This window comes from Thalassophryne amazonica, chromosome 18, assembly GCF_902500255.1.
Source record: "Thalassophryne amazonica chromosome 18, fThaAma1.1, whole genome shotgun sequence".
Lineage (NCBI taxonomy): Eukaryota > Metazoa > Chordata > Actinopteri > Batrachoidiformes > Batrachoididae > Thalassophryne > Thalassophryne amazonica.
This window is the reverse complement of record NC_047120.1, coordinates 64,534,209-64,549,255: the sequence shown is the minus strand read 5'-3', so window position 1 is coordinate 64,549,255 and position 15,047 is coordinate 64,534,209. Positions and strand designations below refer to the sequence as shown.

At 41.0% G+C, this 15,047-nt stretch overlaps 1 protein-coding gene across 6 annotated transcripts in view; it reads left to right on the top strand.

Moving 5' to 3' along the window:
- baiap2b (BAR/IMD domain containing adaptor protein 2b) overlaps nucleotides 1-15,047 on the top strand; it is a 104,955-nt gene that overhangs the window by 56,270 nt on the left and 33,638 nt on the right. The window lies entirely within an intron of this gene.

Here is a 15,047-nt window from a genome sequence, read left to right as displayed (position 1 = left end):
GGCTCTGTATGCTGTGCTAAAGAAAAGTCTTCTGAGTGCTCTTTCCAAGCGGGATGAAAGGAAATAATCTCTCACACAGCGTTCTGTCTGGTTCAGGTTGGATCAGCTCTGGTTCTGCTCTCCTAGTCCCGCTTCTAGCAGGTCATGTGCACAGGCAGGAGCATCTGTAAGAAGCTCAGCTAGACCTCGGTGTCTCCAGTGTTGGAAGTCTTTGTGGAATTGTGTTATGGCTGCAGAACCGGTCTCGTTTCGGGGAGTGTGACGGGCCTGGGTTACCCCGTATGGTGGCAGACGTGGAGTGAAACTGTGGAGGAAGGTACGAGATACCAGTGATGAGTGAGCAGATGTCAACGTTCCATTCATTATTTAAGGGGAAACCTTTTTAGAGCATCTCTGCACTTCTAGAGCTTTAGGCTCTGTTCCTCAAATAGATTTTGTGTGCATGGACCAGTTATGGGAGAAAAAAAAACCCTATTTTTGTCTTGTATGTTCACTGTTGAGCATCAACCATCACTCTCAATATTTAAAATGCAAACATTCATCTTCTGTATTGAAGCTGTAACAGAACTGCAGCTTTATGAACGTGCAGTTCCTCAACTTAAAGGAAGGGGGCCAACATTTTAGGAAATACACCCATTAACATCTCTGAGTAAGTTATGTTTTCATCTAGCTGTTGTTGGATTGTTTGAAAGATTATTCCAAAAAGTACAAGTGATTTACACAAAATGGTGTTAAAAGAAGAAGAAGAAGAAGAAGAAGAAGTGTGGTTTAGCCTGGAATCACCGTGATCTCAGTTACTCCAAATTTGTTGGGGAACAAAACCGCTTTATTCCAGTTTTGTTGCTTCTATATATTTTACTCTTTATTTTCGGTCTACTAGAGGAGTTTTGAATTTTTTTCAACACTCATAGATTCACCTTCAGCGGACCACGGTCTCGCCGTCGAGTCCAAATCAGCCGTCTTTTATGTGTCTGGACCCCTGAGGTTTAACAAAAATAATTTGAAGAAAGGTGGATGTGTCACACTGACGCCATCACTCGCCTTTACTGGTTCACCAAATAAGGATGACATTTGTCTGTTAGGACTTTGTGTTTGGAAATCAGTTGACAAATCATATTTTCCATTTATCGTAATGCCATAGTACCGTGTTTTTGGGACTATAAGTCATACCAGGCAAATTATGGATCATGAACGGAAAAAAATAACCCTGTATCACATTTATTTTTGAAGCATTTTTCATAAACAAATCAAGAAAAAAAAACAATATATAAGAATTTTGAATGACTATTCAGTCACACACCTAAAAAACATTGGCTAAATCTTGATATATTGATTGTAGCATAGGTCTATATGTATCCAGCAAACCCAAACACACGCCTTGCCCGTGGGGTGGATTTTAACTAATATCTTGTGTTTCTTGTTTACACTGTACTAAAAATGTACCAAACTGTGATTTTTGTGTACCGTCACATCCCTGTTTTATTGACATATAGGTCGCTTCAGAGTATAAGTCACAGGACTGAGCACTGCCCAAACTAGTAGAAACATATTCCAGAAAATATGGTACTTCACACGGAACAAACTCCACCAAGGTTAAACCACCAGCAGAGGTTTTGTTAATGCTACATGTTTATGCTCCTCTACGTTTTTCATCACTAAAGTCACAGCCAAGTCGTGAAACTGAGGAACTTCACCCAGGGCCGACAATAAAAATTATCATAAATCTGGACTGAATGGAGAAAGTCACATAGTAAGACCCTTTGGCTGCTCTCTTGTTTTGTACTCGGGGTCGCGGCCGCCACAGCAGATCTGAGGTGGATCTGCACCTTCCTGATGCAACTCCACATTACATGGAGAAAAGTGGCAGGAGTGGGGTTTGAACTGGGAACCTTCTGCACTGAAACCAAGTACACTAACCACTTGTCCGCCACACTGCAGAAAGCCACATGATGCATCAAAAATTCTGGCTAACATTGACCTCGGTGATCATGTCTTTGGTTACATTTGCTTCTGTTGACTCAGCGGCTCTGCAGTGTGGTGGGTAAATTACGAGGCTTGGTGTTGGAAAAGCTGTGTTTGGGTGTAGGTGAAAACTTTTTGCAGCTTCATGGAAAATAACTTTTTCCACATAAGAAGGGTGTTTTTAAGGTTGGAGTTAGCGTTGGGTTAGTGTTCAGGGTTAGGATTACATCAGATTCAGGTCATCTTTGATGATCAGGGGAAGGTCTAGGTTCGGTCTACCCGGCGTGGACACACTCTCGAACCGCCTCTGATATTGATACCCGGTCCATGATATTAAGATCTTTGATGATCAGAGGATGTCTGGTTAGTTTTCGAGGTATTGATGTCTGTCTTGTTCAGAGTGTTGTAGCCTCTCTTGTCTATTTTAGGTAATTAGTTGAGGCTCACTTGTTTTTTGCAAGAACCTTGTGCATATCCTCAGTGTGGTAGCTAAAGATGTGTACGTGCATACGGACAGCCTTGGCATTGTACTATTTATGCAAATACTTCCGTTGAGTAATTGTACTGCAATGTCTTCACTTTGGCACTTTGAGTACATGTATGACTTTTGAAATAGTGGCAGAAGTTTAATTGTGGCTGCCAAGTATTAAAAAAGTAGACAAAGGTCACATCTGAAGCAGACGTTAAGGATTCGGGCCTGAAGCACAGTAATTAGTACGCATAATTAAAAATTGGCTCTGATTTTGTTTTTAGAGAGCGGTGCTGTTTGTCAGGACGTCTGGCTGCGCTTGGTTTATGTCGTTTTGTAAAATTTCCAGGATGCCATCAGACTTTGAAGGAATGTTTGTCTCTCCGTGTAGAGAGAGACGATGCTCGGTGAATGCTGAGTGCTCGCTCGCTCTCGTTGTCTGCAGACGCCCCTGCACTGATGTGGGAGCACAGGCAGCCCTGGGAGAACACGCCGATTCCACACACGCTTCTAAAAATAGATGAAGAGAAACGCATTGGCCGAAGGAGGAGGAGAGATGGAGTATGATACTCGATGCGCAGCCCAAAAATGGCTCGTCAGTGATGTCAGCACTGCTGAAAATGACATCAGTTTTCTTCCGCTTACTAAATATGGACATGCCTGGGAGGAAAAAACGCATCGGGAGCTCCTGCAGTTCCGGTTCCCCTCTCTGACTGTATAAGGGCTTCGCCATTCACATGCAAATTTCAGCTCCCGCTGAAGCAGCATCAGACTGGTGAAGATGCCATCGGCTTCGACTGCACGTTCTCATCTGTATATCAGAAAAGCTGTGAAAAATTTCTCAAAAGATTCACATTTCCTCACCCGTAGCTTGCAGAATGCAGATATTATTGTTCCAGTTTTTGAACATAAATCATATGAAGATCCTGCTCATGAAATTGATCAGTTTATGAAATAAAATTGGTTAAATTAAAATCAAAATATTGAGATTTGCAGAGCTAATCTTACACGACCATTCATTCTGTCCTGTTTGTCCAGGGTGACTGACAGGTCACATGATCATCATTTAAAAATGTGGATCAAAAAATGTCTGCTCAGACATGCTGGCTCCGAAATCCAGCAAAAACTGAATGAAGTTTTTGCATGAGGTTTGTTATTAAACAGCCAAAATATGGCATGTCTCATGTCTTGAAGATCTGAAGTACAAAGTGCAGGAGCATTTGGGGCGTGTCTGCCTTCACTACCAAAGGTGCAAAGGGCTTGTCTTTAGTAGGCCTCTCACAATGACTATTTTTCTTGGATGATGTATTGTCTGAAAAATAATTCTAATATATTGTCATCATTTTAAAACCATTTTATCCAACTGATAATACAAGTACACCCTGTCAAAGAATAAGAAACATTTAATGCTTAAGAATGTGAAAACACTGGAATTGGAATGTGAAAAGAAATAAGAAATGATGTGAAATTTTCAACAAATCCAATACAAATAAATACAAATAAGTGCCTCTTTTAACAAAATATTGCACTTTTTAAGCTGTCAGTACAGCAGCTCATTCACGTTAATGCATTCCCAAAATGTTCCCACAGTGGCACAGCTGTGGAACGTGGTTTCAAAATAAAGGTTTTTTTTTGTTCCAAACTTTTTCTTCCAAACTTTCTGGTTGGATGATGCATTCGTCAAGAAAACCATCTATTACTACAGAGTAACACATTACATTCACTTCACCTGCTTCACTGTCACTCTGTGTGTGTGTGTGTGTGTGTGTGTGTGTGTGTGTGTGTGTGTGTGTGTGTGTGTGTGTGTGTGTGTGTGTGTGTGTGTGTGTGTGTGTGTGTGTGTGTGTGTGTGTGGCTGAACTATCTGGGTCTCATTCCTGGTAAATCTCACATACAAAACAGCAGAAGAATGACCAAAAATTGATGGCAAAACAAGTTTTAGTATTTTTTTTTCTGTTCCTTAGGTTTTGATGCGGTAATAAACAAAAAAAGAACCCCCCCCCACGTTGTTTATTCTGACATCATCTTGGCAACATTCTTATGAAATGAAATTATCAATGTTATGTTCATATATTGGACAATAAACTGATATAGTAATTATTGTGACAGACCTAATGTTTTCTCACTTAATTAAGTGTGGCTCTATTTTTGGTGAAACAAAGATCAGTTTGTCATCTGCTATTACCTTTACGTGCTGGGTGCCCTGGAACCTGGTGTGTTGCTATTTAGACAGGGAATTCAAGAGAGGCATTCTGGTGAGAAAACAGATACGTGTGCAAATGGTTTATGTGCTGTCGCGACCACAGATACATGAGTCTTTCACCTCATTGCTTTAATACTTCTTCCATCTTCTTCTCCATCCCCCTTATGTCTGCCATATCCCATCATGCCACACAGACCCCCCCCCAACACACACACACACACACCCCTTGGACCACCTGTGTACTCCCCACCAGTGAACCCAGAGAGAACAAAAGGCAACAACATTAAAAAAAAGGGTAAAACTATTGCACAAACCAGATATAATACAAATGTATATTTTTCCATTATTTATTTTCATTTAAATTTTTTCCATTTTAATTTCAATTTATTTTCATTTATATAGCGCCAAATCACAACAAAGTTGCCTCAAGGCACTTCACACAAGCAAGGTCTAACCTTAGCAAGCCCCAGAGCAAGCACACAGGCGACAGCGGTAAGAAAAAAACTCCCTCTGAGGAAGAAACCTCAAGCAGACCAGACTCAAAGGGGTGACCCTCTGCTTGGGCCATGCTACATACAGAAATTCCAAAACAATTCACAAAACAAATATACAGGAAATGCTGCCGGTGCACAGGACAGAAACAGACACCACACCCATCTCTGGATGGAGCTGCACCTCAAACAGAGAGAAAAGAAAAAACAGAATCGCATCAGAAAGACAACAAATACAGTGTAATTTGTCAGCATTAAGCAACAAGAAAAACAATAGAAATACTAAGGTGATTTTACATTTATGTGCATTCCTACAAGTAGGGTGTCATGAATCCGCCTTTGTAAAGTGTATCTGAGTACTGCACCATAGAAATATACTCAACAAAAATATAAATGCAACACTTTTGGTTTTGCTCCCATTTTGTATGAGATGAACTCAAAGATCTAAAACTTTTTCCACATACACAATATCACCATTTCCCTCAAATATTGTTCACAAACTAGTTGAAATCTGTGATAGTGAGCACTTCTCCTTTACTGAGATAATCCATCCCACCTCACAGGTGTGCCATACCAAGATGCTGATTAGACACCATGATTAGTGCACAGGTGTGCCTTAGACTGCCCACAATAAAAGGCCACTCTGAAAGGTGCAGTTTTGTTTTATTGGGGGGGGATACCAGTCAGTATCTGGTGTGACCACCATTTGCCTCATGCAGTGCAACACATCTCCTTTGCATCATCCGTGAAGAGAACACCTCTCCAACGTGCCAAACGCCAGCGAATGTGAGCATTTACTCAAGTCGGTTATGACGACGAACTGGAGTCAGGTCGAGACCCCGGTGAGGACTACGAGCATGCAGATGAGCTTCCCTTAGACGGTTTCTGACAGTTTGTACAGAAATTCTTTGGTTATGCAAACCGATTGTTCCAGCAGCTGTCTGAGTGGCTGGTCTCAGACGATCTTGGAGGTGAACATGCTGGATGTGGAGGTCCTGGGCTGGTGTGGTTACACGTGGTCTGCGGTTGTGAGGCTGGTTGGATGTACTGCCAAATTCCCTGAAACGCCTTTGGAGACGGCTTATGGTAGAGAAATGAACATTCAATACACAAGCAACAGCTCTGGTTGACATTCCTGCTGTCAGCATGCCAACTGCACAATGGCACATCTGTGAGGTGGGATGGATTATCTCAGTAAAGGAGAAGTGCTCACTATCACAGATTTCAACTAGTTTGTGAACAATATTTGAGGGAAATGGTGATATTGTGTATGTGGAAAAAGTTTTAGATCTTTGAGTTCATCTCATACAAAATGGGAGCAAAACCAAAAGTGTTGCGTTTATATTTTTGTTGAGTGTAGCAGCTTAGTTTATGCCACAGTCGCTTTCCGTTGCCTCATGATGGCTACACACCAACACTACGTCTGAACGCGCCTCATTTTAAGACCAACTCCCTTACGGGTGGGCACTCAATCAACGTAGGCTCCATGCACTGTTCAGCAGCTGTTCTCTTGCTTTGCCTCTGAGTGACGTCACTCCTCTTACATTCACAAACGACTCAGCTCGCTTTAGCGCGACATCATTAAAACAGTTTAAGGTTAATGCAAACGGCCAATTGTGGTGGTCCACAAAACGATTACCCTTTGGATAATTAATTCTTCTGAACACAGAGTAGAATAGTGCTGCTAACCTGAAGGCATGTTCATTAGACGTGTGGTAAGAGATAGCAAGATGAGACGACCACGAACAAAGCTCAGATACAGCCGGCGATATTACAGAGTCGATTAGACCCCAGCAGGTGGGAATGTAATTTTAGCGGGTCACAGAGAGAAAATTTCCTTCCTGTTGTTCGATGTTCATTAGTGAATTTTTTAGAATAATTTTCACTTCATATTAAATAATTAGATTTCATCTAGGAGAGAAGTGATGTGAATCACTTCAGCTGGATGGCAAAAGCAGAAATACGACTGCTTTTACACAGGGAGGCAGAAGTAAAGAAAACCAAATGAAAGTAATAATAAAGACTCATAACCAAAGGTGTTGAAGCAGCATCTTTGGGAAATTACATTTCCACAATACTGTTTTCCCTCCGACGCTGTTTCACCCCGAAGTCTCACATTGTTCAGTATGAGGGAAACGCCGGCGACCTTGTCGTGACCCTCGTCTCTCCAAGTTTCTCTCCAACTTCAAACCCCAATCTGAATTCATCTCATGTTCACCCTGCAGCAAAACCTCCATTGCACATGTCTCCCTCGTGGCTGTCGCTGTATTCTATGGGGGGCACATTCTGATAAAAAGAATAAATACGCTGTTTTACAACATCAGTAGATGTAGAAAGTTGCTGTGGTTGCAGAGTTGTTGAACAGGCCAGTGAACTGTAGTTATAATACAAGATATTAGAGTATTTTCATCTCTAGACACTGAGCAAGAAAGCAGATGATGTATCCATGTAGTCGTGTACATCAGCTCACGCCAGAGTTCAGTACCCGTCCATGGACCAATCTAGAATGACATCTGGCATAAAATATATGATAAATTAACCTATGGATCCATACCAGATCTGCTACAGCTGATGGTCCAGCCAAAGAGACATTTTGGGCCAGAGGAAGCAAGGCCATTTGTCAATGTACTTGGACCGACTAGAAGAGCGTTTAAGACCATCCCAGGGGCACCTGAACCAAAGAAATGGGCACAAGGTCGTCATAGTGGCACTTGGGCTTATCAGAGGGTCATTTGGACCCAACAAGTGCACAGATAAGCCGCTGAAATGCACAGTTGGGTAATCAGAGGGAGCAGTAGGTTTAATCTGAGAGACACTTAGGTCACCAGTGACCAATCCAAAGCGGTACTGGGCCACCCAGTGGTTCGGTAGAGGCAACCAAAGGGTTACTTGAGCTGCTGAGAATTTGGGCCACTCAAAACGATATTTAGACTAAATAGAAGAGTAGGTGGACCAACCAGAGGAAGAGAAATTGCTCTATATTCAAACAAAGGGGTATAAGATAAAGAAAATGGTCATTGACCTTATCAAACAAGTACCTGGACCTTCTACGTAAAGGGTTAGTACTGTTGATCCCAAACACATATATAATTAAGGGCTGTGACTATGAATATTTCATAAGTGACACTTTGATAAAAACGAGGCATGTGTCATAACACTCTGATGGACTAGAGCAAGTTAATTTTTCTTTCCTCTACCAAGTGTGTGATTAGATCGGCTCCAGGTCAGTCATGATACAGGTGCAAGAAATAGTGTGACGATGACGTGGGCTGGTTGGAATGAGTTTTTGGCCTTTTCTCTTCTGACCTGCCATGCATTTTAATTTCTGTTTGCGACCAGCTGCCGGTTCATTACCAAAGCCCTATGAGATCGACCTCAAATTGGAGCCGGTGCCATCCGGCGTTGGCATAACAGTCATCAGAGCAGCGGTCACTTTAACCGCCTTTGCCCTTTTGCAAAGTCATCATCCTTGACTTGCCCCCCGGAGACGAGGGAGGAAAACATGAATCAGAGGCGCAGAATGAAGAGAAAGACACAGAAGACAGATGGGTCGTGGGGTTTTCCAGCTCGTTAGCAGCTGTCACACAGACGCCGGTCAAATCAAAGCCGGCCTGCTAACAGAGCAGGCAGAGCCGACCCTGTGCTTTGATCACAGCCACCCAACGTTTATTACATCAACCTTCAGTGTCTGCTTTTATTGTGTCGTATTTTCATATTTCGTTCATAATGTATCACAAATAATCATCAGCAAACAAACAGTCTCATCAAGCTTTTGTTTCTGGCGTAGAAGTAATGAGTCAAAAATGAAAAATGAGATCAGGGAGGCGTCAAATAGTTTATTGTTTGTTAACAGGAAGTAGTTAGAATGCACTTTAAGCAGCTTGTTAGTCTCCATCAATGTCCTTGATGTGTTTGTATTGTCCTTGATTGGGTGTTGAGCCACATGATGAATTAATGATGCTGATAATAGCGACGCACAGTACGATTAAAATGGCAGCCAAACACAAACCGCTCACACTGTGCACACGAACGTGTTTGTGCACACAAACACAATAAATAAATAAAAATAGCACTAGCACGGTTTTGGCCGTGGTCACGCTAATACTCCAGGATGTCTTTTGATGCCTCCTTTATTTACTTGAAGTCACCTTAGAGGATCCGGTTTAGATCTGTCTGTTGACTTGGCACAGGTTTTTGTGCTGGGTGACTTTCCTGATGCATCTCCAGATATATGGGGCATGGATGATGTCTGACTGGGAACGTTCTTGTTTGGAGGCATAGCAATGTCTTGGCCAGAGTTAAAGAGACTCGGTCATAGTGTTAAATCAAGTTCATTCATTGATTCATTCTCTGTACCCTCTTACTCCAGTCAAGGGTCATAGGGGGCTGGAGCCTATCCCAGCAGTCATAGGTCGTGAGGGCGGGGTACACCCTGGATAGGACACCAGTCTGTCACAGGGCCACATATAGACAAACACATTCACACATACCTGGGGTCAAGTTCACCTAACCCTCATGTCTTTGGAGGTGGGAGGAAGCCGGAGCACCTGGAAGGAACCCACTCAAACACGGGGAGAACATGCAAACTCCACACAGAAAGGCCACAGGTGGGAATCAATCCCAAGACCTTCTTGCTGTGAGGCAACAATGCTAACCACTAATCCACCGTGCCGTCCTGTTAAATCAAGTGGCTAAACTCTAATAAGTCATTTATATGATGAAGGTGTTGATTTAACACTGAGATATTTATTTAACACCATAGGATAGATACAAGCTAGTTCATTTAACACTACGATTGATTTAACGCTCTACAATAGAGCTGATTTAACACAATGAGGTACTGGAGTTGATTTAACACTATGATAGAGTTGAATTAATAGAACAATAGAGCTGATTTAACACTATGACAAAATTGATTTAACACAATAGAGTTGATGTATCCCGCCTCATGCTCTATGACTGCTGGGATAGGCTCCGCCCCCCTGCGACCCTTAATTGGAGTAAGCGGTTGAAGAGGAGTGAGTGAGTGAGTGAGTGAGTGAGTGAGTGAGTGAGTGAGTGAGTGAGTGAGTGAGTTAGTTGATGTAACACTATGAGGTAGTTGATTTAAAACCATGGGGTAGTCGATTGAACACTATGACAGAGTTGATTGAACACTATGACAGAGTTGATTGAACACTATGAGCAGACTTATGCTTTGAAAGTGAAACAAACCGACAAACACATTTCACACCGCAAGTAACTTCAATCACACCTGCTCCTAATTTCCATCATCCCACCATCTAGCAGGCGATAGAGGGATCTATGAGACATGACACAAGCACAACAAAAGTGCTCTTTATATTGATCTGCTGCATCAGGATTCAGCAAATCCTTATCAGTTATATGAAAGTGGACTCATTCATTCACCCGCTGCGTTTTATAAGGTACATGCCTCAACTTTTACACACCCCAGGAAGTACTTTTGTACCAAATCTCGCCTCTGTGTGGTGAATTAAAAGGATACAGTTAGAGCTGGTACTTCGAGAGATTAAAAAAGGGAGCAAATGCAACAACAAAGGTGCCAATCATTTGTGCGTGAAGCAGAAAAATCTCCCTGCGACACCTTGTAGGCCCCCCCCCCCCCCCCCCCACACACACACACACACACACACAGCCCACTGCAGCTTTGTGAGGATTAGAGCCGCTTTCATAATGCAGTCAGAAAACACCTCCGTCCTCGCTGCCATTAACTGTTGAACGCTCGGTGTTCGGGTAATAAACGCTGATGTGAGCGCTGCCCTTGAGGTCAAGGTCACTGTGCGGTGAGCCTGAACCCGCCTCCTGCAGCCGGCGCCACATACGTTCGATTCTCATATAAATATTATGAAGACGATCACCTGTAAGATTAAATGGAACCAGAATAAATTTTCAGTTGTGGTCAGAAAAACACGTGTTCAGCTTCCAACATTGTCAAATGAGCAGTTCGTTCGGGGGACAACCAGGCGAGGAGTATCATCACTTACAGGAGCATCAGCTCGGACGTTTTGGCCACGTGGCTCATTTTTCTGTGGGTCACTCAGCACGCAGGTGCGTCATTGTGGAGGACTCCAGTGGCTGGAGAAGGCTAAGGACATGCCCACTTTTCACCTGGTTGCCACAGATGGACATGTTATGGATGGACTGGTTGTCTGCCTAGGTGGTTATATATATATATATATATATATATATATATATATATATATATATATTTGTATTAAAATATCATAAAGTACATTAACCCAAAATAGCATATTAAGCTTTTCTGAATTATTATTATTATTATTTTTTTTTAACTTTTATTCTCCACATACAAAAGGAATTATCTTTATGTTTTGCACTTCAGGCAGCCAGTTGATATTTCTTTCGGAAACGTTCCCTCTGTGCCTTCTGGATAATAAGTGGTTATTCTCTAACTGAATTCCACGAGCTGTGTTCAGGGAGCCGTTGTTTTCGGGCACTAATCTGTGCCCACATGGGCTGTAAACCTCTGAGTCACACACAGGACAATGGGCCGCGTGAGCGTTAATCAAACAATAGCATCCATGTTTTACCTCAGTGGGTGGGGCGTTTTGCTGAATTACAAAAAAAAAAAAAAAAAAAAAAGTCCATTCAGTTAAAACTCTGGATTTTACTTCTAAAGCAGCAGCAGCCTCACGACTGATGGGCTTTGGCCAGCAGCAGGAAAGAAACGATCTTCTGACAAACGGGCCACTTGTGGTGATACCTCATCATCGATTAGCAAAGACCGTTGTGGGACAAAAGCCTTGATTGTGTGTTTTAATTGATCCAGGCTGTTTCACTCAGGGACAACAATGTGCTCTGCTGCTTGCTGAGCCCGGGATGTTGTGATCGGCTCTGATTATCAGTAAGCAGCTTAGTTCTGCCGGGTTCACGTCCATGACTTCACAATGCAGCAGGATTAGAAGGGTGCAGTGAAACAAGAATTTCCAGGATTCTGGGACTTTTGTACGTGTTGGGAACTGGGGAGGATCCACTGGTCCACGGGTCCTAACCTCTTTATATTATTTGTTGGTGTATATACACTGTAAAAAATGTTCAGTTGCCTCAACTTAAAAAAAAAAATCAGTGAACTAGTTGTACTAATTATTTTGAGTTCTACCTACTCTTCCATTACTGGTGTAACTAACATAAAAAAACCTGTTTTTATGTTGACACCACTAATGGAAGAGTAGGTAGAACTCAAAATAATTAGTGCAACTAGTTCGTTCACTCATTTTTTTAAGTTGAGGCAACTAAACATTTTTTACAGTGTAACAACCCCAAACTGATTTTAAAGTTCACAAATAAATAAATGTAACAAATCCAGTTTTGTTCAAAGTACAAAAATAAAAACTTAGGATTCTGTTGACATACACCATTAATCACCTTTAATTGTACTGTTGTCTATAAATCAGTTGAATTGAAAATCAACAAATAATGGTAATTCATCGTAATTAAATGTTTTTTTTAAACTGTCACACTTTTGTAACATTATTTAACCTACTTTAGTGCCACATAAAGCCGACCATAAATCTAAAAACAAGTTCAACATGCTCTCCTTAATACTAGGAGTAGGACTAGTGCAGCCTAGGACTAGTGGGAAGTTCCTTTGGGAATCTCATTTTATCAGGATGAAGGAACACTGATCTGCACTGTGTAAAAGTGTACTAAGGGCTTTTTTCTTTTAGGTTAATTTATAATATACTCAGACAGCGTTAATACTGCTTGTGCATCTTGGAAGAAATTAAAAAAATTTTTTTTTACCTCAGTGTCACACTATCCTCAACTGGTGCCGATCGTTTACGGATCATTAATACCACAGCATCATTTTTCACCATCGGCTACATTGATTGGCAAATTTCTGGACCCACCCCTTTACAATAACACATCTAAGGGCTTTATCCAATTAAAGGGTCAGACTCAGACTTAACCTTTGTGCGGTGTTCATATTTTTTTTTATTCAGTTAGTGTTTGTGGGTCTGGTGAATCTACCAGATTGTTTCGGGTTTTTAATTCAACACAATTAAACAATTTAATGTTAACATACTCAACAGATTCATAGCAATTAAATAATTATTTCTATCTATCTATCTATCTAGGTCACTGTTGATTAAATTTCAATACACTGGAAAATTTTGCTGAAAGCTACCGTGTTCAAGATTTAGTGCCATCTAGTGGTGAGGTTGCAGATTGCATTATATTATTAGTTCTCACAATTTAATTTCCTCTCATGTTTTTGCATCTTTGGCACCAGTAATTCATCTTACCTTCTCTTGTGTTAAACAATCAGCCATCCTCCAATTCACAAATTTCCTCCTTTGGAGGAGGCCACTGTCTCATTGCTTCTGATTCTCATTTTAAATTTTACGTGAGGTGTAACTGCTCAACGCTGCTCAAAACTAAGCCATGTCTATACTAAAATTTTGTGATTTTATCTCTTTTTATTTTATTTGGGCTTCAATCTTTGGATTGCTTTTTTTTTTTGGTCTTTGAAGACTAAAGTGTGCAGTCAGAGTTTGGCTGCAGCCTGTCGATGTCCTGCAGCTGTTTTTTAATGGACGGGATGGCGTGTGTGTGTTGGACGACCTCCAAGACTGAAAAGTGCATTTGAAAGTACACAGTGGCTCATTTATGTGCCTCCTTGATCCTAATGTTCACTCCTACAGAAGTCGAACACCAAATTATAGCTGTCACAGGGAGGCTGGAGGCCGCAACCACCCGGATATGTGTGTGTGTGTGTGTGTGTGTGTGAGTGTGACACCCGGCGCACACGCAGGAAATAATCAGAATCTACCGACTGTGAAGTGTGATCAGGGTGGTCAAAGTAAAAGTGCCGACGGTGGACGAGTGGAGCCACTGTGTGATGAAGACGAGAACACAAGAGGTTCATACATTAGGTAAGAAGGAAGGGAAGAAGCACACAAGAGGAAAAAGAAGGTGAGAAAGTAGGAATGAAAAATGAAAAGGACAGAAGGAAGAGACATAAACCAACAAGGAATGAGAAGGAAGAAGGGAACACCTAAGGGAGGAAGGAAGAAAAGACTAAAGGAACCATTAGGGGGGATAAAAGGAAAAAAATAAGGAAAAGGGGAAATGAAGGAAATATATAAGGACAGTAGGAATGAAGGGGGGAAGTGGATGGAAAAAAGGGGAAATGATGTAGGAAAAATAACAAGGAGATGAAAAATGAAAACACAATGAAGGGAATGTAGGACAGAAGAAACCAAGCAGAAGAAATCAGGAAAGATTTATCATAATAAAAGAAAGAAATGAGTAAGGATGGACAGAAGGAAGAAATAACACAAGGGATGAAGGAGACAGAAAAGGTGAAAGTGGAAGGAAGGAAAGAGGAAATATAAGGAATAACAGAAGAAGGGATATGAGAAGAAAAAAGAACACAAGAAGGAAGGAAGATAAGGTTTCTTTTTCTTATTACCCACCCAGAATACCAGTAAAATTTTTTAACTGATATTATATGAAGCTGTTTTTCCAATTTCTTCATGATATTATTTAATGATACTAATATATTATTAACAGAATAGTTTTGTGTTTTTTCAATTTTAAATGTTTTTTTTAAAGAACTAAGAACCAATACTGAACTGGTCCGAGTTGTATAAATTTGAGAGAATATTTGATCAAAAACAAACTGAAGATTTTTAGTTTTAGCTTTATTTGTAATTTAACAAAGTGGCAGAATTTTCATGTATTTCTCCTGACATTTTAGTGACTGAACAGTTGATTAATCAGACAAATTTTAATTGAATAACTGATCTTAAAAATTAGTGTTAATTGCACAAATTTGAACAAATACTTCAAATAGTTTCAGGTTTATAAAGTATATTATGAACAGTGGCAATTTATTGTTCTGCAGAAATGAGTTGTTTTATCAAAGCATTGACAA